This window comes from Giraffa tippelskirchi, chromosome 7, assembly GCF_054371585.1.
Source record: "Giraffa tippelskirchi isolate mGirTip1 chromosome 7, T2T-mGirTip1v1.2.pri, whole genome shotgun sequence".
NCBI lineage: Eukaryota > Metazoa > Chordata > Mammalia > Artiodactyla > Giraffidae > Giraffa > Giraffa tippelskirchi.
The window spans coordinates 46,392,262-46,419,137 of record NC_137281.1 but is presented as its reverse complement, the minus strand read 5'-3'; the positions used below and the strand labels follow the sequence as shown (position 1 = coordinate 46,419,137).

Genomic DNA, 26,876 nt, shown 5'->3' with positions numbered 1-26,876 from the left:
ATATGATAATCTCTAGTTGCATCCATGTTGTAGCAAATGGTATCTCATTATTTTTTATGGCTAGTAGTATTCTGTTGTGTATACATGCACCACGTCTTCTTTATCCATCCGTCTGTCAGTGGACATTGAAGTTGCTTCCATGTCTTGGCTACTGTGAATAGTGCTGCTGTGAGCATTGGGGTGCATGTGTCTTTTTGTATTATAGTTCTCTCCAGGTATGTGGCAGAAGTGGAATTGCTGGGTCATATGATAACTCTGATTTTACTCTTAAAGAACCTTCATACTGTTTTCTGTAGTGGCCACACCAACTTACATTCACACCAACAGGGTACAAGGGTTCTCTTTTCTCCACACCTTCTCCAGCATTTGTTATTTGTAGACTTTTTAATGATGGCCATTCTGATTGATTTGAGGTTGTATCTCATTGTAGTTTTGATTTGCATTTCCCTAATCACTAGTGATGTTGAGCATCTTTTCATGTGCCTGTTGGCCATCTGTGTTTCTTCTTTGGAGAAATGTCTGTTTAGGTCTTCTGCCATTTTTTGATTGGGTTGTTTGTTTTTTTTGTTATTGAGTTGTATGAACTGTTTGTATATTTTGGAATTAAGCTCTTGTAGGTTGCATCATTTGCAAATATTTTCTCCCATTCTGTCAGTTGTCTTTTCATTTTGTTCATAGTTTCCTTTGCAGTGCAAAAGCTTGTTAAGTTTGATTAAGTCTCATTTGTTTATTTTTGTTTTTATTTCTATTGCTTTAGGACACTGACCAAAGAAACCATTGGTACAATTTATGTCAGAGAATGTTTTGCCTATGTTCTCTTTTAGAAGTTTCATGGTGTCATGTCTTCTACTTAAGTCTAAGTCATTTTGAGTTTTATTTTTGTGTAGGGCATGAGGGAGTATTCTAACTTCATTGACATATTCAGCTGTCCAACTTTCTCTTGTGCTGCTTTCAATATTTTCTTTGTCTTCCCACAATTTGATTATAATATGTGGTGGGTTGACTTTGAGTTTATCCTACTTGCAGTTCATTGCGTTTCTTGGACATATGTACTCATTTGTTTACTCAAAATTGGGAGTTTGGGGCCATTTCTGTAATATTTTTTCTTCTTCTTACTCCTCTTTCAGGAATTCCTGTAGTGCATGTGTTGGTATGTTTCATGGTGTTCTACATGACCCCAAGGCTCTGTTCATTTTCTTTCTTTTTTTTTTTTTGGCTGTGCTAAAGGGCATGTGGGATCTTAGTTCCCCGACTAGGGATTGAGCCTGTGCCCCCTGCAGGAAGCATGGAGTCTTAACCACTGAATGGCCAGGGAAGTCCCACCAAGACTGTGTTCATGTTAACTCATGCTTTTTTCTTTTACTCCACAGACTGAATAATTTCGGTCAACTCCAAGATTGCTGAGTCTTCTGTCTACTCAAATTTGCTGGTGAGCCACTTAGGTGAGCTTATTGGTTTAGTTATTTTATTGTACTGTTTAGTTTCAGAATTTGATTCCATTTGTAGTTTCTGTATTTTTATTCACGTTTTCATGTTATTACTATGTTGTTTTTCTGCTTTACTGTAGTTCTTTGTGATTTTCTTTGGTTCATCAAACATTTAACACAATATATTTAATATCTGTGACCAATAATTCCAATGTCTGGGCTTCCTCATAGATGGCTTCTGTCAAAATTTTTCCCCTGTGAATTTGACATATTTTCCTGTTTCTGTGTTTTATACATTTTTCTTGAGAATGGGATTTTTTGAGTAATATGTTGTGGCAACTTTGAAAATCATTCTTATTCCTCAGGGATTGCTGAATTTTTCAGGGCTGGTTTTATTAATTGTGACTTTTCCAAACTATTAATGTGCATTTCTTATAGTGTACAGCCACTAGAATCTCTGCAGTCAGCCAATGAGCTGACAAAGATTTCCTTAAATGTTTGCCTCTCAAAAGAGGGAAAAGCCAGCAAAAATAAACACTGTCCCTTGACCTCTGCAAGAATCCACCTCAGCCCATGGAGGCAAACAGTGGCCAGTGTCCTCTGTTCTGGCCCCTTCATCGTCGAAAGCAGCGGTTAGCAACCAGAACCTAGAAACCCTGTACGTAGAGAAAGGGTTTTTCTTACTCTTTCTGGCTATGACAGGCTCCTCCAGAAACATGGACTGCCGCCTGCATGGCAAGGATGGGAGATAGCTGCTGCTTTCAGGCCACAGGCTGGAATTTACCTAAATATACCAACTTTTTCATCCAGCTCTGCTGCACACGTACACATAGAACAGTCACAGTGCCAGACAGTTTCTGCCAGCTAATACTTACTTAGGTGGAGGGCAGTTCCTGGAGCTTCCTGCTCTTCTGTGCTGTTACCAGAATTTAGCAGCTTATTTCTGCATTAAGCATTCCCAGGTATTGAAAAATTTCAGTTACTTTCCAGAGATCTGTAAAGGTTAAGTCTGACATTATTTTTACCCTCTTAATTGTTGCTTTAACAGAGGGATGGAATTTTGGACTTCCTGCTCCACCAGTTTTAGTGATGTCACACCTGTGTTATCTTTTTAAGAAACTGTTTTCCAAGTAGTTGTGCCATTTTACATCTTCATCATAAGTATACCAGAATGCCAGTTCTGCCATGTCCTCACCAATTCATGGTGTGTTCAGGGTGTATGTGGACCTTAAATTGGAAAGACATCTCATCATTCTCGTTTGCATGTCTAGTTGTATGCTGGTGGTGGTGGTTCAGTCGCTCAGTCATGTCTGACTCTTTGTGACCCCATGGACTGCAGCACACCAGGCTCCTTTGTCCTTCACTATCTCCTGGAGTTTGCTCAAATTCATGGCCGTTGAGTCGGTGATGCTATTTAACCATCTCATCCTCTGCTGCACCCTTCTCCTTTTGCCTTCAATCTTTCCCAGCATCAGAGTCTTTTCCAGAGTCGTCTCTTCGCATCAGGTGGCCAAAGTATTGAAACTTAAGCTTTGGCATCAGTCCTTCCAATGAACATTCAGGGTTGATCTCTCTTAGGATTGACTGGTTTGATCTCCTTGCAGTCCAGGGACTCTTCAAGAGTCTTCTCCAGCACTACAATTTAAAAGCATCAGTTCTTTGGCACTCAGCCTTCTTTATGGTCCACCTGTCATATCTGTACATTACTACTGAAAAAACTGTAGCTTTGACTATGTGGACCTTTGTCAGAAAAATGATGTCTCTGCTTTTTAATATGCTGTTTGTCATATTTTTTCTTCCAAGGAGCAGGCGTCTTTTAGTTTCATGGCTGCAGTCCCTATTTGCTGTGAGTTTGGAGCCCAAGAAAATAAAGTCTGTCACTGTTCCCCATCTATTTGCCATGAAATAGCAAATAGATGGGCCTGGATGCCATGATCTTAGTTTTTTGAATGTTGAGGTGTAAGCCAGCTTTTTCACTCTCTTTTTTCACCCTCATCAAGAGTCTCTTTAGTTCATCTTCACTTTCTGCCATTAGAGTGGTATCATCTGCATATCTGAGGTTGTTGATATTTCTCCCAGCAACCTTAATTCCAACTTGTGATTCATCCAGCCTGGCATTTCACGTGATGTACTTCATGTAAGTTAAATAAACAGGGTGACAATATACAGCCTTAATGTACTTCTTTCCCAGTATTGAACCGGTCCATTGTTCCATGTCTGGTTCTAACTGTTGCTTCTTGACCTGCATACAAGTTTCTCAGGAGACAAGTAAGGTGGTCTAGTATTCCTATCTCTTTAAGAATTCTCCACAGTTTGTTGTGATCCACACAACCAAAGGCTTTAGAATAGTCAGTGAAGCAGAAGTAGATGTTTTCTTTTTTTTTAATTCTCTTGCTTTTCCTATGATCCAAGAGATGTTGGCAATTTGATCTCTGGTTCCTCTGCCTTTTCTAAATCCAGCTTGAACATCTGGAAGTCCTCAGTTCACAAACTGTTGAAGCCTAGCTTGAAGGATTTTGAGCATTACCTTGCTAGCATGTGAAATGAGCGCAATTATGCAGTAGTTTGAACATTCTTTGGCATTGCCCTTCTTCGGATTGGAATGAAAACTGAACCTTTTCCATTCCTGTGACCACTACTGAGTTTTTCAAATTTGCTGGCATACCAAGTGCAGCACTTTAACAGCATCATCTTTTAGGATTTGAAATAGCTCAGCTTTAATTCCATCAACTCCCTTAGCTTTGTTTGTAATATTGCTTCCTGAGGCCCACTTGACTTCACATTCTAGGATATCTGGCTCTAGGTGAGTAACCACACCATCGTGATTATCTGGGTCATTAAGACCTTTTTTTGTATAGTTCTGTGTATTCTTGCCACTTCTTAATCTCTTCTGCTTCTGTTAGATCCTTGCTGTTTCTGTCTTTTATTGTGCCCATCTTTGTATGAAATGTTCCCTTGGTATCTCTAATTTTCTTGAAGACATCTCTTTATCTTTTCCATTCTATTGTTTTCCTCTATTTCTTTGCATTTTTCACTTAAGACTTTCTTATTTCTCCTTGCTATTCTCTGGAACTCTGCTTTCAGTTGGGTTTATCTTTTCCTTTCTCCTTTGCCTTTTGCTTCTCTTTTCTCAGCTATTTGTAAGTCCTCCTCAGACAACCACTTTGCCTTCTTTCGTTTCTTTTTCTTGGGGATGGTTTTGGTCACCACCTCCTGTACAGTGTTATAAACCTCTATCCATAGTTCTTCAGGCACTTTGTCTACCAGATCTGATCCCTTGAATCCCTTTATCATCTCCACTGTGTAATCATAAGGGATTTGATCTAGGTCATATCTGAATGGTTTAGTGGTTTTCCCTACTTTATTCAATTTAAGCCTGAATTGTGCAATAAGGAGCTCATGATCTGAGCCACAGTCAGCTCCAGATCTTGTTTTTGCTGACTGTATAAGAGCTTCTCCATTTTTGACTGCAAAGAATATGATCAGTTTGATTTCAATATTGGCCATCTGGTGATATCCATGTGTAGAGTCATCTCTTGTGTTATTGGAAGAGGATATTTGCTATGACCAGTGTGTTCTCTTGTCTGACAAAACTCTGTTAGCCTTTGCCCTGCTTCATTTTGTACTCCCAAGGCCAAACTTGTCTGTTACTCCAGGTATCTCTTGATTTCCTACTTTAGCATTCTAATCTCCTGTGATAAAAAGGACATCTTTTGGAGGTGTTAATTCTAGAAGGTCTTGTTAGGTCTTCATAGAATCATTCAACTTCAGCTTCTTCAGCATTAGTGATTGGGGCATAGACTTGGATTACTGTGATGTTGAATGGTTTGCCTTGGAAATGAACCAAGACCATTCTGTCATTTTTCAGACTGCACCCAAGTACTGTATTTTGGACTCTTGTTGACTATGAGGGATACTCCATTTCTTCTAAGGGATTCTTGCCCAGTGTAGTAGATATAATATTCATTTGAATTAACTTCTCTCATTCCTGTCCATTTTAGTTCACTAGTTCCCAAAATGTCAGTGTTGACTCTTGCCATCTCCTGTTTGACCATGTCCAGTTTACCTTATTTCATGGACCTAACATTCCAGGTTCCCATGCAATTTTGTTCTTTACCGCATCGGACTGTTAACTGTGTTCACCACCAGGCACATCCACAACTGAGCGTTTTTCCACTTTGGCCATGGTGGGCTGCCATCTATGGGGTCGCAGAGAGTCAGACGCGACTGAAGTGACTCAGCAGCAGCAGCAGCAGCAGCAGCCAGATGCTTCATTCCTTCTCAACTCTTAATAATTCCTCTCCACTCTTCCGCAGTAGCATATTGGACACCTTCCGACCTGGGAGGGCTCATCTTCCCATGTCATATCTTTTTGTTTTTTCATACTGTTCATGGGGTTCTTGAGGAAAGAATGCTGATGTGGTTTGCCATTCCCTCCTCCAGTGGACCACGTTTTGTCAGAAATCTCCACCATGACCTGTCCGTCTTGGGTGGCCTTGCACAGCATGGCTCATACATTTCATTGAGTTATGCAAGACTGTGATCCATTTGATCATTTTGGTTAGCTTTCGGTGATTGTGGTTTTTGTTCTGGAGGCTGTGAGATTATGGTTCTTACTTTTTCTTTCTGCCGTCTGATGGATGAGGAAGGCTTGTGCAGGCTTCCTGATGGGAGGGACTGACCATGGGGAAAACTGGGTCTTGCCCTGGTGGGCAAGGCGGTGCTCAGTAAATCTTTAATCCAATTTTCTGCTGACGGGTGGGGCTACGTTACCTCACTGTTAGTTGTTTGGCCTGAATGGCAACCCGCTCCAGTATTCTTGTCTGGAGAATCCCGTGGACAAAGGAGCCTCTTGGGCTATGGTCCTTAGGATTGTAGAATCAGACACACCTGAATCGACTTAGCATAACCCAGGCCTGGAATCTACAGGCTCTATGGTAGGGCTATAGGTGCTATGGTGGGGCTACTGAAGACCTCCAAGAGGACTTATGCCAACACGCCATGACTCCCTAGGATTGCTGAAGCCCGTGCCCCTGTCCCTGTAGCATGCCCCTTCAAACCCATGCCTCCACAGGAGACCCTCAGTCACAGGCAGGTCTGGCTCAGTCTTATAGGGTCACTGTTCCTTTTCCCTGGATCCTGGTGTGCACAAGATTTTGTTTTTGCTCTCCAAGAATCTGTTTCCCCCAGACCTGTGGGAGTTCTGTAGTCAAATCCCGCTGTCCTTCAAAGTCAGATTCCCTGGGGCTTCCAGTCCCTTTGCTGGATCCCCAGTTTGGGAAGTCTGATGTGGGGCCTAAAACCTTTGCAATAGTGAGAGAATTTATTTGGTATTATTGTTCTCCAATTTGTGGATTGCCCACCCGGTGGGTGTGGGATTTGATTTTATTGAGATTGAGCCCCTCCTACCATCTTGTTGCAGCTTCTCCTTTGTCCTTGGTTGTGAGGTATCTTTCTTGGTGGTTCCAACTTCCTCCTGTCAGTGATTGTTCAACAGCTAGTTGCAGTTTTGGTGTTCTTGCAGGAGAGTTTGAGTGCACATTCTTTTACTCTGACATCTTGATAACAGCTATTTACTTCTCAAATACTTAGAGATTTTGAAAGAATCTTTATGTTACTGGTTTCTCATGTCTGTTACAAGTGAGAACATACAGTTGACCCTTGAACAACATGGATTTGAACTGTGCAGGTTCACTGCTATGCAAGATTTTTAGTAGGAGATCCTATAGTACTACACTATCCACAGTTGGTTGGATTCATGCATGTGGAGCTGCACATACAGAGGAACCTGATACAGGGGTGGTCTGTAAGTCACATGTGGACTTACCAAGGCTTGTGTGTCGGCATCCTTCACTCCTGTGTTGTTCAGGGTCAGCTGTATTTTGTATGACTTGACTCCTTTCTATTTTTTGATACTTGTTTTGTGATCAAAGTAGAGTATACCTTTGATGAATGTCCATTGTAATTGAGAAATATGTGTATTCTGCTTTTGTTGTGTGAGTGAGTGAGTGAAGTCGCTCAGTCATGTCTGACTCTTTGCGACCCCATGGACTGGAGCCTACCAGGCTTCTCCATCCATGGAATTTTCCAGGCAAGAGTGCTGGAGTGGGTTGTAAATGTTAATGTAATGCAATATAAAAATGTAAATGTTAATGGTTTTGTTCAAATTTACTGTGTCCTTGCTGGTTTTCTGCCTAGTTACTCTGTTATTGAGAGAGGTATTCAAATCTTTGACTAAAATTATGGATTTGTTTATTTCTCCTTGCAGGTTAATCAGTCTTTGCTAAATGTATTTTAAAAGTTGCCATTAGGTACGTAGACACCAACAACTGTTTTGTCCTCTGTGAACTGACTGCTGTATTATTATGAAGCAATCCGTCTTACTCCTACTAATAATCTTTCCTGAAATCTATCTTGTCTCATAGGAAAATAGCCTAGGTTGTAACTTGCTTCCCTTTTTTGTAAATAAACTGTATTTCATGATTTGCAAAGGTAAGAAATGTGGTATTATGTTCGTGTAAAAGTAATTGTGGTTTTGCACCATGAATTTTAAATCATTATTACTAGGCTCAAACACATCTTTTGTGTGTGTGTGTTATTTTTTTTTAATTTATTTATTTATCTATTTTTTAACTTTACAATATTGTATTGGTTTTGCCATACATTGACATGAATCTGCCATGGGTGTACATGTGTTTCCCTTCCAGAACCCCCCTCCCACCTCCCTCCCCATTCCATCCCTCCGGGTCATCCCAGTGCACCAGCCCCGAGCACCCTGTATCATGCATCGAACCTGGACTGGTGATTCATTTCACATATGATAATTTACATGCTTCAATGCTGTTCTCCCATATCATCCTGCCCTCACCCTCTCCCATAGAGTCCAAAATACTGTTCTATATATCTGTGTCTCTTTTGCTGTCTCGAATAGAGGGTTATCTTTACGATTTACTAAATTCTATATATATGCGTTAGTATACTATATTGGTGTTTTTCTTTCTGGCTTACTTCACTCTATATAATAGGCTCCAGTTTCATCCACCTCATTAGAACTGATTCGAATGTATTCTTTTTAATGGCTGAGTAATATTCCATTGCAAACACATCTTTATTAATCAAAATAGGAACTATTACAGTCAACACACTTTTGCCAACAAAAAATGTTTGCTCATTCCTGTAGCATAAAAATCAGAGCTTCGGGATTTGACGAACTCTTAGAAAGCATTTTCTGTATCCTGCTGGTTGTGGAGGCGTTTTTCCCAGCAAACAGTTGTCGAGGTGCTTGAAAAAGTGGTTGTCAGGTCGGGTGAATATGGTGGAGGAGACAAAGCTTTGTAGCCCAGTTTGTTCAATTTTTGAAGTGTTGGTTGTGCAACATTGTGGTTGGGCATTGTTGTGGAGAATAACTGGGCCCTTTCTGTTGACCAGTGCCAGCTGCAGGCCGTGCAGTTTTCAGTGCATCTCATCGATTTGCTGAGCATATTTCTCAGATGTAATGGTTTCACTGGGATTCAGAAAGCTGTAGTGGATCAGACAGACAGCAGACCACTGAACTCTGACCATGACCCTTTTTTTTGGTGCAAGTTTGGCTTTGGGAAGTGCTTTGGAGCTGCTTCTTGGTCCAGCCACAGAGCTGGTCGTTGCCAGTTTTTGTATAAAATCCACTTTTCATCTCATGTCACAATCCGATTGAGAAATGGTTCATTGTAGTTGTGTAGAATAAGGGAAGGTGACACATTATAATGACAGTTTTTTTTTTAATTTGAAGTCAGCTCATGAGGCACCAACTTATTGAGCTTTTTCACCTTTCCAGTTTGCTTCAAATGTCAAACGAGTGTAGAATGGTTGGGGTTGAGCTCTTCGGCAACTTCTCTTGCAGTTGTGAGAGGATCAGCCTCAATGATTGCTCTCAGTTGGTCATTGTCAACTTCTGATGACCGGCCACTACTCTCCTTATCGTAAAGGCTCTCGTCTCCTTTGCAAAACTTCTTGAACCACCACTGCACTGTACATTCATTAGCAGTTCCTGGGCCAAAGGTGTTGTTGATGTTGTGAGTTGTCTCCACTGCATTACAATCCATTTTGAATTTGAATAAGAAAATCACTCAAATTTGTTTTTTGTCTGACATCATTTCCATAGTCTAAAATAAACAGTAAATATTGTCACATAAAATGAGAAATGTGCAATAAAATGATGTATAACATAACCACATTTATTAAGAATGATTCCAGTATCAAATGGTAAATTTCAACAATGTGAAAACTACAATTATGTTTGCACTGACCTAATACAATTTGGGTTCATAAAAAAGAAAATTTGAATTTTTAAACTTTATTCTTTTGACATTGAAAACTAGATCTGTTAGCTCCATACCACAGTCTCTAGCTTTGTAAATGTGAATATGGTACAGTTCTCAAATCTCTCCACTTTTGACCTGTTAATGTTGTTATATTTAAAGTTTGTTTCTTGTTGTGGTCATTGTTTAGTCACTAAGTCGTGTCTGACTCTTTGTGACCTCATGGACTGTAGCCCTCTAGGCTTCTCTGTCCGTGGGATTTTCCAGGCAAGAATACTAGAGTGGGTTGCCATTTTCTTCCTCCAAGGGATCTTCCCAACCCAGGGATTGAACCCATGTCTCCTGCATTGGCAGGTGAATTCTTTACCACTGAGCCACCCAGGAAGCTCATGTGTTTCTTATAGGCAGCATATAGTTGGGTCTCTGCCTGTTGTAGAATGTTCAGGACTTTGACACATTCACACTTGGTATGACTGTTGCCCTGCTCTTTGTTTTCTCCTGGTCCCATCTCTTCTTTATTCTTTTATTTCTGCTTCTGGATCTTTTTAATGATTTTATTTTATTTCTATTGTTTTATTAGTTGTAACTTTTTGTTTTGTTATTCTGTTCTTTGCATTAGGGTTTTTAATATATGTGTAACTTAACAATCTGTCTTCAAGTGATGGGGTGCCATTTTGTGCCCTGGAAGACCACAGTTCTCAGCCTTCCCCAATCAGTTGATCAGAGGCCAGATGAGAAATCGAGAGAAGGCTTTACTGGGGCTCCTACTGCAGCAGGAGGAGCGAACACAAGTAGCAGGTCCCCTTGCTCACTCCCCAAAAGGGGGCAAGCTGGTTTCTTACATGGAGAGAGGGGAGAGGTGTGTCCAGGGGTCGGGCCACAGGATGGCTGGGGTGGTTTGCCCACCCCTTTGGTGGTGTTGCCATGCAGGGGCATGCTCAGTACCCTGCTCTTGCTCCCGGCTCTTCAGAAATGGTAGTTGGGTTTTCTGGTCTCTTTGTATCTTTTGTCCATAATTTGCCACACTGCACCTGCAGGCAGCTATTTTTAGTCCCTTGTAGTTTCTTTGTTGGTTTGTTGATCGAGACATCTGTCTAGGTGCAAGCATTGCAGCACTGCTGCGAAGGGTCTCAGGTCCCAGCCCGTCTGGTTCCCCCAAGAGACTCTAAACCCTTATTCCTAAGGAGATGTGGCCTTAGGTCTCTTCTCCTAGACTTCCCCCTGCTTGACAGGGGCCACAGACCCCAGCCTGCCCTGGAGGTGTGAAGCTTCTCACTGAGTGTTCCAGGAAACTGGAGGGACCCACGCCATTCTCCCGTGGAATGGGCTGGATTCCTTGTGTCATCATGAGCCTCACTTCAACTGTTGGAGCCTAAAAGACACAAACTTAACCAGACAGTTAAACAAACAAGGCCAGAAAAAGGAGAAAACAACAATATCCATTAAAAGACCTAGAAAGAGGAAGAACCAGGGTAACTTTGAAAGGGCCTCCTTAAACTGTTGACCAGACAGGGGAGGCGGTACCCTCCTTGCCAAAATTAGGAAGCCATTCTGCTTGGCTGTATATTTTTGTTAACCTCAGGGTTAAAGTTTAACATGTCTGTCTATTTTTAGAATGGAAGATCTGGACCTGTTGGTCATGGGTCTCCTTGTTAGACCAAAAAGTCTTAGTCACAGATTCACAATAGTAGGGAAGACAACAAAACGCTATAAACGAGATGCAGCATAAATCAGCATGGCTGAAAAGAGGAGGGTTATGAGAAAATGAAAACCTCCTGCCAGAAAGTTTTTTTTTATATTTATTTTATTTTTAATTGATTGCTTTACAATATTGGTTTCATTTCTGCCATGTATCAACATGAATTAGCCATAGGTGTGCTTATGTCTCCCCCTTTTTGAACCTCCCTCCCACCTCCCTCCCTTTCCCACCCTCTAGGTTGTTACAGAGCCCCAGTTTGAGTTCCCTGAGTCATATAGTAAGTTTCCATTGGCTATCTATCTACTTCTATATGGCAGAAAGTTTTTTATACCTTATGGAATCCACAAGAATAAACTGGAGAACCAGTTTTCAGTGTCCTCGCCCATATTGAATAGCAAGGATTGTCGGCTAATTGTGTTTGTGTTGGTTTTGTTTTTAAAATTCTTATTGGAGTATAGATTTAAAGTGTTGTGATTTTTAAAAAATTTATTGGACTGTTGTGTTTGGTTTTGAACAACTTCTATGAGATGTAAAAATCTCAGCCCCATATTTTACACAGGAATTTTTTGCATTTAAGAGTCCTCTTTTCTTACCATATAGCTGCATGGGCATATAAGACAAGGAAGACATATTTTGAGTCTATGTATAATTTTTCCTTCCCCTCAGGTTAAGGCTCAAGTCAGGGCTATTAGCTTAGCCCTCTGGGCTCAAGTGTTGGATGCAGAGGTTTTGCTTCCGTAGCACTGCGGGTGCTGCCCAGAGCATGCCGTGCCCTCTTGACTACACTGTAAGGAAGCTGCGGCCACATCAGTAAACCAGGCTCCTCAGGGTCTTCTGTGGCCTGCTCTGTAAGATCAGGCCTGCAGGCGTAGACCTGGTCAAGGTTCCAGAGCAGCAATGTGTTACATCTGGGCTTTCTGTGGGCATTCGTGTAGCCGAGTCAGGGTGTGGCAGGTTGGAAGATTAGCTCTGGGAAGTCAAGGAACAAAGCCTGGTCCTTAGTAAAGCGGCCTCCTGTTAGCCAAGGGTGGCCTTTAATCTCCAGGAGCCCCTGTACTTGATGGGTCTGGACCTCCAGAGACTGTGCAAAGGTAAGCTTGTTAGCTTCTTCCACCAATAAAGTGGGGGAGCTGCCGTCTGGAGGCATCCAGGCCAACCTTGGGGCACCGACTCTAAGAATAAACAGACTGGAGGTGGAGGAACTTCTCTTAGCTTTTGTACAGGAACTCCCAGAATGTCCCCTGTGTTCAGCTATGTACTGATAAATTGTTTTTTTAATTGGGGAGATGCAGAGCAGGGGCTTGGGTGGTATTATTTAAAGCGTTTCTGTGTTCCCCAGTCCAAAGTAACGGTTCTGGATTTGGATCTGCAGTGGCTTCATCCATAGGGACTTAGCCCTTAGGCCAAATCCTGGAAATCAAATTAATCCTGCCCTGCCTAAAAAAGTACAAAGATGTTTCTTTGTCTTTGGGGCACTTAGGCCTAACAGCTTGTTTTCTCTATCAAGATAGCTGTCTACCTCCAGGGCTTATAGTATGTCCCAGATATTTAACTTGATTGTGCTTTTTCTCTGAGATACCCTACAGCCCTGGGCTCCAAGGAAATGAAGGATTTCGGTGGTGTTCTGATCTGAGGGCTCCATGATGGGACTACTTGTTAGTATGTCATCTACATACTGTAGAATAACTCCTCCATGGTGGGACTACATGTTAGTGTATTATCTACATACCGTAGAATAACTCCTCCATGGTTAGTATATCATCTACTGTAGAATAACTCCTCTGTTTAGCTGTGTTTCCCTTAGTTCTTTACCTAGGGTCTGGGAGAGCATATGTGGGCTGTCCCGAAACCTTTGAGGCAGTACTGTCCAGGTATATTGTTGCATTTGGCCCAAGTGGCGGTTAGGCCACTTGAAGGCAAACAGATACTGAGATGAGGCAAGAACTGGGATGCAAAAGAAGGCATCCTTGAGGTCAAGCACAGAGAACCATTTGGTATCTCCAGGATTCTAGACTGATATATAACGAGGATTGGCCACAGGGCGTTGTGTAGGGACCTCTGCCTCATTTCCTGCTCCTAGATCTTGTGCCATCCTGTATTCCCCATTTGACTTAACAACTGGCAGAATAGGGGTTTGACAGGGAGACTGATGGGGCACCAAGAGGCCGTGTTTTAAGGATTTATCTACAAGGTGTTGCAAACCTTTTCTGCTTCCAACTTTATGAGGTCTTGTCTCTAGTTAGGATAAGTGGCTTCTGGTTTAAGGCTAACTTTTACAGGTTGGGCATTTATAACCCTCCCAGGGATCCCTTTGTTCCAAACTGTCCGGTTTTGTTGTTATTATTTGCTCAGTCGTGTCTGACTTTTTTTGACCCCATGGACTGCAGCACGCCAGGCTTCCCTGTCCTTCACCATCTCCAGAGCTTGCTCAAACTCATGTCCATTGAGTCAGTGATGCCATCCAACCATCTCGTCCTCTGTCATCCCCTTCTCCTTCTGCCTTCAGTCTTTCCCAGCATCAGCGTTTTTTCTAATGAGTCAACTTTTCACATCAGGTGACCAAATTATTGGAACTTCAGTTTCAGCATCAGTCTTTCCAATGAATATTCAGGATTGATTTCCTTTAGAATTGACTAGTTTGATCTCCTTGCAGTCCAAGGGACTCTGAATAATCTTCTCGAACACCACAGTTCAAAAGCATCAATTCTTCAGCGTTCAGCTTTCTTGATAGTCCAACTCTCATGTCTATACATGACTACTGGAAAAACCATAGCTTTGACTAGACAGACCTTTGTCGGCAAAATAATGTCTCTGCTTTTTAATACGCCATCTAGGTTTGTCATAGCTTTTCTTCCAAGTTCAACTCAGTCGTGTCCGACTCTTTGCAGCCCCATGATTTCTTCCAAGGAGCAATTAAGTTTCTTTTCATTTCATGGTTGCAGTCACCATCTACAGTGATTTTGGAGCCCAAGAAAATAAAGTCTGTCACTGTTTCCATTGTTTCCCCATCTATTTGCCATGAAATGATGGGACCAGGTGCCATGATCTTCATTTTTTTGAATATTGAGTTTTAAGCCAGCTTTTTCACTCTCATCTTTCACCTTCATCAAGAGGCTCTTTAGTTCCTCTTCGCTTTCTGCCATAAGGTTGGTGTCATCTGCATGTCTGAGGTTATTGATATTTCTCCCAGCAATCTTGATTCCAGGTTGTGGTTCATCCAGCCTAGCATTTCTCATGATGTACTCTACATGTAAATTAAATAAGCAGAGTGACAAAATACAGCCTTGATGTACTCCTTTCCCTATTTGGAACCAGTCCGTTGTTCCATGTCTGATTCTAACTGTGCTTCTTGACCTGCATACGGGTTTCTCAGAAGGAAGTGTTTACAGCGTGTAGAATACGGCTGGGAACAGGCTGTTGCTCTTTCAGTTGATCTGTCTAGAGTCAAGAAAAGGGGCTGCTCGGGGTCTCCTAACGATGTGACTCCGAGGGAGCCCAGAGTGGGGTAGGACCTGCAGGGACACCTGAAAAGGCATGTGAGATCAGATGCTATTCAGATTGGCCAGTTAGAGGCCTAGCAAAGAAACGGGTGCGAGGTTTTCTGTCCACATGGGTCACAGTACAGCTTTTGGAGGCGCAGCATGAGAGGTCGGTCAAGACAGAGTGGTAAATGGCTCCCGTGTCAGTTAAAACACTAGCTGTTTTACGTGCCGCATCAAGGACACCTAGCGCCTCCGATGGAGACAGACATCTCGTTGGAGGGAGCTGCCAGAATCCCCGGGCCACCTCAGTTGTCCAACACGGCTGTCTGGGGAGCGAGAGCCCCCCTTCCCTTTCAGAACTGGGGTAGTCCCATTTCCAGTGACCTGTTCATTTGCAGGCTGGGCATGATCCAAAGGGTGGTTTTTGGCACTTTGGGGCCCAGTGGCCAGCTGACTGACATTTGAAGCATTCCCCTTCTGGTTTTATCTCCAGGTGGATGGTTAAACTTCCTTGATCCTTGGTTGTCCTGAGGTCGAAAGATGTAACTGACAGCTCAGTTTAGCTTGAGCCCTGGCCTTTCTGTTTTCACGTTGGGTTCTCTCTTCCTCCTCAGCTTGATCTGGGTTATTAAATAGCCCAAAGATCATCTCTAGAAGTTGGGGCATCGGAGTTTGTGGGCCTAATTGTAACTTTTGGAGTTTCTGCCTAATATGAGGGGGATACTGGCTGAGAAAATGTTGTCCCAGAAGGATTAACCCTCAGGGAGATGGATCAACGTTGGTCAGTTTTCTAAAAGCCTCCACAAGCTGTGCCTGAAAGAAGGCTCGGTTTTCTTTTCCTTTTTCGTCGCTCCTTTAGCCCTTTCATAGTTAACCAGCTTTTTGATACACTTTCTCTTCCCTTCTAATGCACAGTAGATTGTGTGCTTCCTGGCTTCTGTTCCCTCCTGGGAATTATAATTCCTCATTTGGGACCACACCCATAGCAAAATGTTTGGGTTGGTCCCTGGGAAGCTGGTCAGCCTGCCCCTGGGCTGCTGCTCAAAGTCTCTATGTGTCCTCACGGGCACAGCAAGTAGGCAGGACCATTTGGACACCCTTCCAAATTAAATCAAAGGCCAGAGTTAGGGCTGAAGCCCTTCCGCAAACTCACCAGCATCTTTAGAAACCCTCCCAGGCTCTGTCTGCATTGGGCTGAGTGGGTTAGAGAGGGCCATGTACTCTGCTTGTCCCTTCGCCATTTGCCACTTCCAGAGAGGGTACACTTTTCCCCATCCTGGGTTACCCCGGAGGTTCTGGTCTCTCCTGAAGTAACAGAGGGTGTGAGGGACACAGGGAGGCAGAGTGTGGGATGGTCAGAGGAGTCTGGAGAGGTGGGTGGGGCTCAATTCCCCCTGAGAGTTGGGGAGGCTTAGAAGGGATTGTCTAGAATGTCGGGAGTACTTTGTGACTCCCCAAGCACAGGAGCTGCACACAGCAGGGTTTGGTAAAGTGCCGTGAAGGCTTGGACACAGGGAACCTCAGTCCATTTTCCCATCTTGTGACAGTAAAGAGCCAGTGGGCCAGATGGTGTTGTAATTTAGAACCCATTTTCAGGCCATTTTTCTCCATCACCGCCCCCCCCCCCAACTCATAAAGGTCAGGCTGTATTACAGTACAGGTGTTTTTCCCTTTTCAATCCGTCTATTTTTTTAAATATTTATTTATTTGGCTGCTCCAGGTCTTGGAGAAGGAAATGGGGAACCACTCCAGTGTTCTTGCCTGGAGAATCCCAGGGACGGGGGAGCCTGGTGGGCTGCCGTCTATGGGGTCGCACAGAGTCGGACACGACAAGTGACTTAGCAGCAGCCAGGTCTTAGTTGCAGCATGTGGGATCTAGTTCCCCAACCAGTGATCGAATCTTGGCCTCCTGCATTGGGAGCACTGAGTCTTAGCCACTGGACTATCAGGGAAGTCCCGACTCATCTCTTTTTAAAGATATTAATTCTTAAAAATATGTTTGGCCATGCCAGGTCTTAGTCGCAGCATGCAGGTTCTTTAGTTGCACCGTGCACTCTTAGTTTCAGCGTGTGGGATCTAGTTCCCTAACCAGGGACGGAACTTGGGCCCCCTGCAGTGGGAGTGCAAAGTCTAGCCACTGGACCACCAGGAAAGTTCCAGGATTTTTAATTTCCAAGGATACACTCCAGAGGTGTCTCTTCTGGCTTAGAAGAGGATCCTGCCATGTTGAGTAACCTGCACGTGAGAAAGAGCGCTCCTGAAAATGAAGTCCTGCGTCTGGTGACGTTGTACCAGGAGGCTGTGTGGAAAGGCGGTCGGGGGATCCTGCAGGTTCCCTTCTCACCTAATGGGGTTTGGAGCACCCTTTCCTCTCGTGGCACCTGACCAGACGTCTCTGGTTGACCCAGGCTGCCCATGAGAGTAGTCCCTGAGAGGGGGGCGTTTGAACCAGTCCCAGTTAATTCCCAGGGCTCCCCAAGGGGGTCTGTTGTCTATAAAGCTCATGTCTGGGACTTCCCTGGTGGTCCAGTGGTTAAGACTCCACACTTCCAGGGCCGAGATTCAATTCCTGGTTGGGGAGCTAGATCCCACATGCCGAGTGGCACGGCCAACAAAGCACGCTTGTGTCCTATGTTGGGGTGTGTTCCTTGAGACTGAGCATCTGTAGAGGTTATAGTGCAGGCTTCTGGGCAGCCCCCAGCTCAGTAGGTTGTCCGTAGCCTTGGATGTGCTGCCACAGCCTGTAGTGAAGCAGTCCTGCAGGTGCTGAAAGGACCTCCTGGAGGAGCTGGAGCTGGGCACAGTGGAAAATGCCACGAGGTCAGGACCTGACGGCCTGGAGGTGGGAGTATTCACACGGGATTTGGGACATAAAGTGAAAAGATAGAAGAAGAACCTGAAACCCTTTTCCCTGTTTGGTGGCTGTGATAAAACTGGGGAGAGGCTGATGATTCCATCTGACACAAGCAACAGCGTTATCAGAGGAGCCCAGCTAGTTTAGGGTCTCTTTGGGATGCTCCAGGGGCCCTTTGAAGTAGTCCAGAGTTAGCTAGAGAGCAAAAGCACTTTAGTTAGAATTTGATGTTTGGAAAGTTTGTCAAAAGCTTTAAAATACCTGGTCAGATAGAATGATAGGTTGCTGTGAAACAGTTGTTCTAATGTGAAAAAAGGATTTCAAAGTAAATACAGATCACTTAAAGACACAGAAATTCACACAATTTGGTATCAAGAGCAGCATTCCAAGAAAGCTTTGTTCTCTTGTGAGAGAGAAAAACCAAATACAGTCTTGCATAGCCTACTCTTAATAGAATCCATTTACCTAATTAAATTTAATCCAGCCTTAGAATTCCTGGCCACATACAAAAGTATATTCTCAGTGTTCCTTTCCTGCAAACATTCTGTAACTTTCTGTAAGCATATTTTCTCCCATTCAGAAACAGCCAGCTTTATTTTAAAAATCCTCTTTTTTCCTGTCAATTAAATGTTTCCATTTCTCATACCTTCCTTTCTGATAGCAGGCATCCTACTTTCCATAAGCAACCAGGAACTGTCTTTTACATTGTATCCTACAGATTGATAGAGAACATCTCAAGTGGCACCAGACAGCTTTAGTTTCTCCCTCATAAGACAAATGTAGGTAAATCAAGACCTACTTCGCAGTTAACTTTCCAATAGTTCGTCTTATTTGAAGTGGCCTGGATATTCAATGAACTCCTATTTTTTAATTTAGTTTCAAGTTTCCAACATTTGGTAATGGACATTTCTGAAACATAGTCATTCCCATAGAGTTGACCAAAAAGCTCTTATCTCAGTTACATTTATTTAAAAATTTAATCATTCTCCTTGATGACAGAATTTATGACAGAAACAATATGCACATACTGACTTTCAGTGACCCTTGGTACAATAAAAGACAGGAATACTGGAGTGGGTTGCCATTTCCTACTCCAGGGCATCTTCTGGACCCAGGGATCGAACCCACATCTCTTGCCCCTCCTGCATTGCAGGCAGATTCTTTACCACTGCGCCACCTGGGAAACCCGACAATGAAAGTATTATGCTTAAGGTCTATGGGCTGTATAGTCCATGGGGTTGCAAAGAGTCGGACACGAGTGAGCGACTTTCACTTTAACATCAATGACTCTAAAGACAGGTCTGTGTTAATTAAATCCACAAGCTTCAGCTAGCTCTAGTACCAGGTATTCGGAGAAGGCAATGGCACCCCACTCCAGTACTCTTGCCTGGAAAATCCCATGGACAGAGGAGCCTGGTAGGCTGCAGTCCATGGGGTTGCTAAAAGTCGGACACAACTGAGCAACTTCACTTTCACTTTTCACTTTCATGCATTGGAGAAGGAAATGGCAACCCACTCCAGTGTTCTTGCCTGGAGAATCCCAGGGACGGGGGAGCCTGGTGGGCTGCCGTCTATGGGATCACACAGAGTCGGACACGACTGAAGCTACTTAGCAGCAGCAGCAGCAGTACCATGTATTAATTCAATATTGAATATTTCCCAGATCACAGGAACCTGAAATGTATTCTGGTGAGTTTTCTTTCATGTTTCTGGTAATGTATATATGCATGCACTTTCCTTTAAGCCAATTAAATACAGCTCACTTGCAAGTTAGTTGTTACATAAAGACAGAACCAGAGACCTCAGTTTTGTTGTTTGAATTTTGCAAGGCCTCTTTCCCCCCTTTGTCTGGGGACTACAGATGGATCAGGAGGCTCCTGAGAGCCCAGGCAGAAGAGTTACATGTGAAAACAGGAGAGATGACGCTCCTGCTCCCGGAAGTGACCCGAAGCTGGAGCCTCAGGCCATGTGGGGCCCGATTGTATTTCAAGATTTAAATGCTCCATCATGCCTACAGTGTCGACAGACAAAATGGCATAAAACCAAGATACCAATGATGAAAACCTAAAGACACAGTCAAGAAATTTGGGGTAAAGGGGACGGGAGTGTAGGTGTAAGGATCAAGAGGGAGGGACAGAATAAGCTGAAAAAGAGAACAAGACAGCAGAGAAATAAAGGCGCGAACACTGGGACGATAGGACTTCCAGCCACTACACGACCTAGGGTCTGAACCATTGTCACTCTCCTCTCTGGCCTGGGGGATCCTGCTGGACCAGGGTCTGCACGGGGCAAGGCCAGCCCCTCCTCCTCCACCTGTCACCTGTCAGAGCAGGTTCACAGGCCAAGAGGAGCGAGACTGTAGCTGCCTGACATCCACTCTCTCAGTGAGAGGACAGAGACATGGACAGATTTCGGGGAGGAAAAGCGTTGGTTGAATGAGGGTCTGAGGCCCCAGGGGCCAGGAAGGTAGACTTACAAACACGGTAATGCCGAAGTAATAAATTCAGGCAGCCACTTGTCACCCATGGGGAAGCTCTGTTCAGTGGGCCCGGAGGTGCCCAGACCGTCTCTTCGGAAGGGGACAGCTGCCCCACGTTGGGTGCCACTAAGTCTGATACGGACCAGGGTTCCTAGCCTCCTCCTTATCAAGAGAAGTTGACTAGAGGTCACAGTTCAGGCAAGGCTGCTTGCTTGTTCCCTGGGTGTGTGGGGAGCTGGTTCCTTTGGGGAGGGGAGGGGAGAGGTGTGTCCAGGACTCAGGCCATTGGGGGTCTGCCCAGCCCTTAGGTGGTGTGTGTGCAGCACCGAGCTCTTCAGAAGTGGCAGTTGGGACTTGTTTCGTCTTGGTGTATCTCGCGGTCCATAATTTGCCCCAGCTGCTTGGAGAAGAGGTCCGTCCAGGTGCCAGCACTGCAGCCAGGGGTCACAGGTCCCACCCAGCCTGTCTCCGTTTCACATTCCCATCTCTCCCATACTTTTCTTGAGCTGTTGTTGTTAACATTTATTTTCATGTTTATTCCATAAGTGCACTGTTATTTCTTAAACAGGCAATTATGTTTTGAAGAGATACTTAAGATATACCTATCTGTTTAGCCATGTAATTGACAGTTCCAGAGATCTCTGTGTCCTTAGGTAGATGCAGGATTCTCTGATGTTACTTTACTTTTGTCTGGACTTCTTTTAACACTTCTTGCAGGATGGGTCTATTTGAGATTAATTATTTTTACTTTGTATTACATTGTAGATATCTTTATTTCAATCAAGGTTTTCTTTTTATTGTGTTAAAATACATATAACACAAATTTACCATTTAACCACTGTTTAGGGTACAGTTCAGTGGTGTTAAATACTTTCACATTATTGTGTAGCCCTCACTACCCTCCATCCACATAACTCTTTTCATCTTGTAAAACTGAAACTCTATACCTATTAAATAACTCCTGGTTCTCCCCTCCCCCTCGTGACCACCATTGCATATTGTGTCTCTCCGATTTTGACTAATTACAATATTAATCTCATATAAGTGGAATCATCCAGTATTTTTCTTATTTCATTTAGCATAATCCCCTTAAGGTTCCTCCATGCTGTAAGCATCTATCAATACTGCATTTCTTGTAAATGCTGAAAAAATGCCAGTGTCTGTATACACCACCTTTTCCTTATCCATTCACCTGTCAGTGGATAGTGGGTTTGCTCCATGTTTTAGCTGCTGCAAAGAACATGGGTGTACACGTGTGTCTTTGAGACCTTGGTTTCAGTTACTTTGGGGTATGTACCCAGAAGTCAGATCACAGGGTAATTGTATTTCTAACTCTTTGAAGAACCTCCATCGTGTTTCCCCCATGGCTGCACTGTTTTACATTCCTACCAATAGTGCACAAGCATTCTAAATTCTCTACATCCTCATCAGTGCCAGCTGTTTTCCGTTTTGTTGTTCCGTTTTGTCATACCCATCAGCAGCCTTCCTGATGGGTATGAGGGAGTATCTCATCGTGGTTCTCATTTGCTTTTCTGCAGTGATTAGTCATGTTGAGCATTTGTTCATGTGTTTATTGACCATTTGTTCATCTTCTTTGGAGAAAGGACTGTTTAAGTCTTTTGCCCATTTTTGAAAAGTTGTGTGGTTGAGTTTTCCGGGTTCTCTACATATCCTGGATATTAATCCCTTATCAGATAGATGGTTTAAAAATGTTCTGTCTGATCTCATGGGTTGTCTTCTTGCTCTGTCGATGGTGTCTTTTGATGCATTTCTGATGCATCGTGAAGTCCAGTTTGTCTTGTTTTTGTTGCTGTTGCCTGGGCCTTCATTCTTGTAAACAGGAAATCATTGCTAAATCCAGCGTTGTAAAGCTTTTGCCCTGTGTTTTCTTCTGAGAGTTTTATAGTTGTAGGTTGTACATTTAGACTTGATCCATTTTGAATTGTTTTTTTTGTATGTGGTGTTAATTCCAGGTCCAGCTCCACCCTTCTGCAGGGGGATATTCAGCTTTCACAGCACCGTTTGCTGGGAGACGGCCTGCTCGCTGTTGAACGGTCCTGGCGTCCTGTGTAAACCCACCTGCCCATGGGGGTGAGGCTTATTCTTGGGGTCTCTGTTCTGTTCCACTGGTCTGTGTGTCTGTCTTGAGGGCAGATGCTCACGGATTACTGTACCTGTGGAGAAAGCTTTGAAATCAGGAAATGTGTCCTCCAGCTTTGTTCTTTTTCAAGATCATTTTGGCTGCTCAGGGTCCCTTGAGATTGGACAGGAATTTTAGAATGATTTTTTTTTAATGTGAAGAAAAGATCCTTGGGATTTTGAGAGGGCTTGCATTGAATCTGTAGGCCACTCTGGGTGGTACTGACATCTTGGCAACATGAAATCTTCCAACCCTTGATCACGGGCCGTGTGTCTATTTATTTATGTTTTCTTTAAGTTCTTCTATAGTGTTCACTGTGTAATTCTTTCACTCCCTTCATTAAGTTAATTCCTAAAAATTTTGTTTTTTATGAAGTTCTTGTAAAAGAAATTTTCTTAGTCATTTCCTTTTCAGATTGTTAATTTCTTTCTCTTTAGCTTTCCCCAGTTTGATTATGATTTATTTGGGTATGGCTTCCTTTGGGTTTACTCTCTTTAGGGTTTTCCTAGCTTTTTGAATCTTTGGTTTATATCTTTTGCCCAGCTGGAATTTTTTTTTTTTAGTTTTTTATTTCCTCAACCTTTTCAGCACCGTCTTTCTTCTCTTCTCCTTCTGCGGCTCCAGTTTCACATGCATGTTAGACCTACTGTTTACGTCCCCCGAGGTACCTATGGATCTGTTCATTTCTTAAAAATGTTTTCTCACTTTATAATTAAAACTGAACAATTTCTATTGATTTCTCTTCAAGTTCACTGACTCTTTCCATTCTCCTATTAAGTGCATACAGTGAGTTTATTGTGCTTACTTTATTTTTCAGTTTTAAAATTTCAACTTAGATTTTCTTTATGTCTTTTATTTCTTTTATGAGATGTTCTATTTTTTAACATTTGTTTGAAGAACATTAGTGATTGCAGTTTGTGTATTTGCATAGTCAGTACTTTATCATGTTTGTGAGAGAATTCCCATATCCTTGCCATTTTTGCTCTGTTGATTGTCTTCCTGTGTGAATTTAAATTCTTCTGGTTTTCATATGCTGAAGAGTCTTTTAAATTGTATCCCTTCCCTGACTGTGGGATGCTGGATCTTGTTTAAAAGTTATGAAGATAGGTATATTAGTTTTATTGGGCAGCCCACCTGGATAGAGTCAAGCCGTAAGTTCCAGCCTGTGTCTGTGGGCTCCAGCTCAGAGCCTTCCTGGCTTCTTCTAATCTGTCCCAGATGTGCATCACACAAGGCAGTCTGCGGTCCGGGTGTGCATGGTCACTGCTCCAGAGTTTGTCCTGTGCTGATTAGAGACAAACCCATGTCTGTATGGGTGGGGCTGAGCCCTGGAGTGAAACAATCACCTGGGAACTCAACGATCCTGAGCTCCTCTCTACCCACAATCTCTTGGTGCTCCCTTTACCCCTTTGATCCTCAGGCAGATACTTGGGCCTCTAGTTAGTTACCCAGTTCTGCTGTGAACTTGGGTTTATATCCAGGGCCACCTACTGGGAGAATTGTTGTTTAGTCGCTAAGTCGTGTCCAACTCTTTTGTGACCCTGTGGACAGTAGCCTGCCAAGCTTCTCTGGCTGTGGGATTTCCCAGGCAAGAATACTGGAGCAGGTTACTATTTCCTTCTCCAGGGGATCTTCCCATCCCAGGGATCAAACCCACATCTCCTGCATTGCAGGTGGATTCTTCTTTACCACTGAGCCACCAGGGAAGCCTAGTGGGAGGATAGAGAAAAAAGCCATGGGAGTTGGCCCCCCTCTTGGTCTGAGCTACTCTCAGCAGAAAAAGTTTCCATTCTTCAGTATTGGCCCTCTGGGGCCCCACCTTACCACCTAGCTCCTTTACCAGCTACTGCCAGTCCCACCACAGAGTTGCCTGGACTGGGATATTAGAAGATGGAAGAGAAGGAACAGGGGATTTCCATGCTCAGTCTGAGCATTGGGAATCCCCACTTTCCCTCCTCCGGCCAGCAGTGTTTTCTCCTGGATCTCAGACCATGTTAAGTTCAAGCTGGGTGACACTGCAAGAAGACAGCTGTAGACATAGGGCTGGGTCGGCAGTGCTTGAGGTCTGTGTCTGCCAGCTCTGTCCACTAGCTGTGCTCCCTTTCCGCTCAAGTTCAGCACTGTGTTGGCAGAGGAGGAGGGTGAAGTGTGTTGGCATCTCACCTGAGGGTCATGACTCTTACCCTCTGGTTGTGGTGCTGGCCTCAGGGATGGCCTCGGGTGTCCCTGCTCTGGTGGCTCAGTGGGCACCCTTCCCACATGCTTCTGTTGCTAATTCTGTGGTGCATTAGCTCCATTTTTTTCTATTAAGTTCCTCAGAGTATGTTCTGATTTTTCTTGTAACCTCTTTGAATATTTATGAGTGTGGTATCTAATTTCCACACAATTTTTGTATTTTCCAAATTCTCACTTGTTACTGATTTCTGATTTTATTCCATTGTGGTTGGAATGGAATAAAATGGAATGGTGTACTTTATCTCAGTACTGAGCCTTGATTTATGGCCTAACCGATGGTCTTTCCTGGAAAATATTCCTTGTGCACTTGAGAAGAATGAGTGTTCTATAGAAGTCTCGTTGGTTTATGGTGTCAAGTGTTCTGTTTCCTCATTGATGTTCTGCCTACCTACTCCATCCATTACGAAAAATGAGAGTGACATCTCCAGCTATGATTGTTGTCTGTCTAGTTCTCCTTTCTAGAGTGCCAGTTTTTGCTGAGTCTCTTGCAGGTAGCGTGTATGTATGTATGGTGTGTGTGTGTGCGCATGCACACATGTGCATGTGCTCAGTCCCTCAGTCATGTCTGACTGTTTGCGACTTTGTGGACTATAGCCTGCCAGGCTCCTCTGTCCATAGTATTTTCCAGGCAAGAATACTGGAGTGGATTGCTGTTTCATTCTCCAGAGGAACTTCCTGACCCAGGGATCAACCTCCAGGGGGTAACAAATAGTTGAGTCATAATCTTTTTAAAATTAATTCTGCCAGTCTCTACCTTTTAATTGGAGAGTTTTAACTCACGTACATTTAAAGTAATTACTAATAAGGCTTCTGACATTTTGCTGTTTTTATGTGTTGTTAAATCTGTTTTGTCAGTTCCTCCATCACTGCCTTCTTTTGTTTGATATTTTCTAGTATTCCATGTAAATTCCTATTTCTTTTACTGTATATTAAAAAAAATTGGTGTGGGGCTTACAATCAACATCTTCACTAAAACACTGTAGCTTAATTGAACAGTAAGGGATTTCGATAGTATCCAAAAGTTTTGCTCCAACATAGCTGTCTCCTTCCTGCCTTTGTGCTGCAAATTACACACAAATCACATCTTTATACATTATAAATGCATGAACAGTTTTATAATTACTGCTTTGTGTAGTTGTCTTCTAAATAAAGCAGAAGTTTAAAACAGAAATGCATTCACACTGTCTTTTATGTTTGTCCATATAGTTGCTTTAGCAGTGTCTTTTTATTTATTCCTGTAAATTCAAGTTATTGTTGTTTTTCATTTGAGCCAGAGGGGCTCTTTTTTTGTATTACTTGAAGGGCAGATATGCTAGCAATAAGTTTTCTGTTTTTGTCTATCTGGAAATGGCCTACCGTTACCTTCATTTTTTGGATAGTTCCACCAGGTATAAAAGTCTTGGTTGGCAGCCTTTTAGTGCCTTGAATATGTCATCCCACTGCCTTCTGGCCTCCCTGGTTTCTGATAAGAAATCAGCTGTAAATCCTACTGGAAGTCTATCCTGAGGGCTGAAATGACTTCTCTTGCTACTTCCAAGATTCTTTGTTTTTTAGCTTTTGACAGTAAGATCTCGATGCATCCAGGTGTAGATCTCTTATCCTCCTTGTAGTTCACTGAACTTCTTGAAAATAGATCTTCCAGTCAATTTGGGTAAGTTTTGGCCATTATTTCTTCAAATATTCTTTCTGCCCTGTTGTCTCTATCTAGGATTCCCACTATGAATAAGTTGGTACATGTGATAGCAACCACTACATCTCTGAGGCTCTTTTTATTCAGTCTTTTTCTTTCTTTTCCTCAAATAGACCATCGTAATTGACTTAACTCCAAATTTCTGACTCTTCTACCAACTCAGTTCAGCTTTTGTACTTTTCAATTACATAATTTCCCCTTGGGTCTCTTTTAAAAGTATTTATTTATTTGGCTGTGTTGGGTCTTAGTTGCAGTATGCAGGATCTTTGTTGTGGCATGTGAGATCTTTTAATTGTGGCATGTGGAATATTTAGTTGCAGCATGTGGGATCTAGTTCTCTGACCAGGGATCGAACCCAGCCCCACTGTGTTGGGAATGGCAGTCTTAGCCACTGGACCATCAGGCAAGTCCCTCCCCTTGGGTCTTTAAACATTTTGATTCTCTCTCTTTATTGGTATCCTCTATTTGTTAAGATAGCCATTCTCTTAACTGTCATATTAATTATTTAGACATGATTTCCTTTAGTATTTGTACATAACTTATAAAAACTGGTTCTTTACTTTGATATATTAG

The 26,876-nt window shown here is 43.0% G+C and overlaps 1 long non-coding RNA gene across 1 annotated transcript in view; it reads left to right on the top strand.

Moving 5' to 3' along the window:
* LOC145513057 (uncharacterized) overlaps nt 1-26,876 on the top strand; it is a 64,508-nt gene that overhangs the window by 9,826 nt on the left and 27,806 nt on the right. The window contains exon 2 of the long non-coding RNA XR_014059083.1: nt 1,371-1,442. This is a non-coding gene — a long non-coding RNA (uncharacterized LOC145513057). The remainder of the gene's footprint in view (nt 1-1,370; nt 1,443-26,876) is intronic.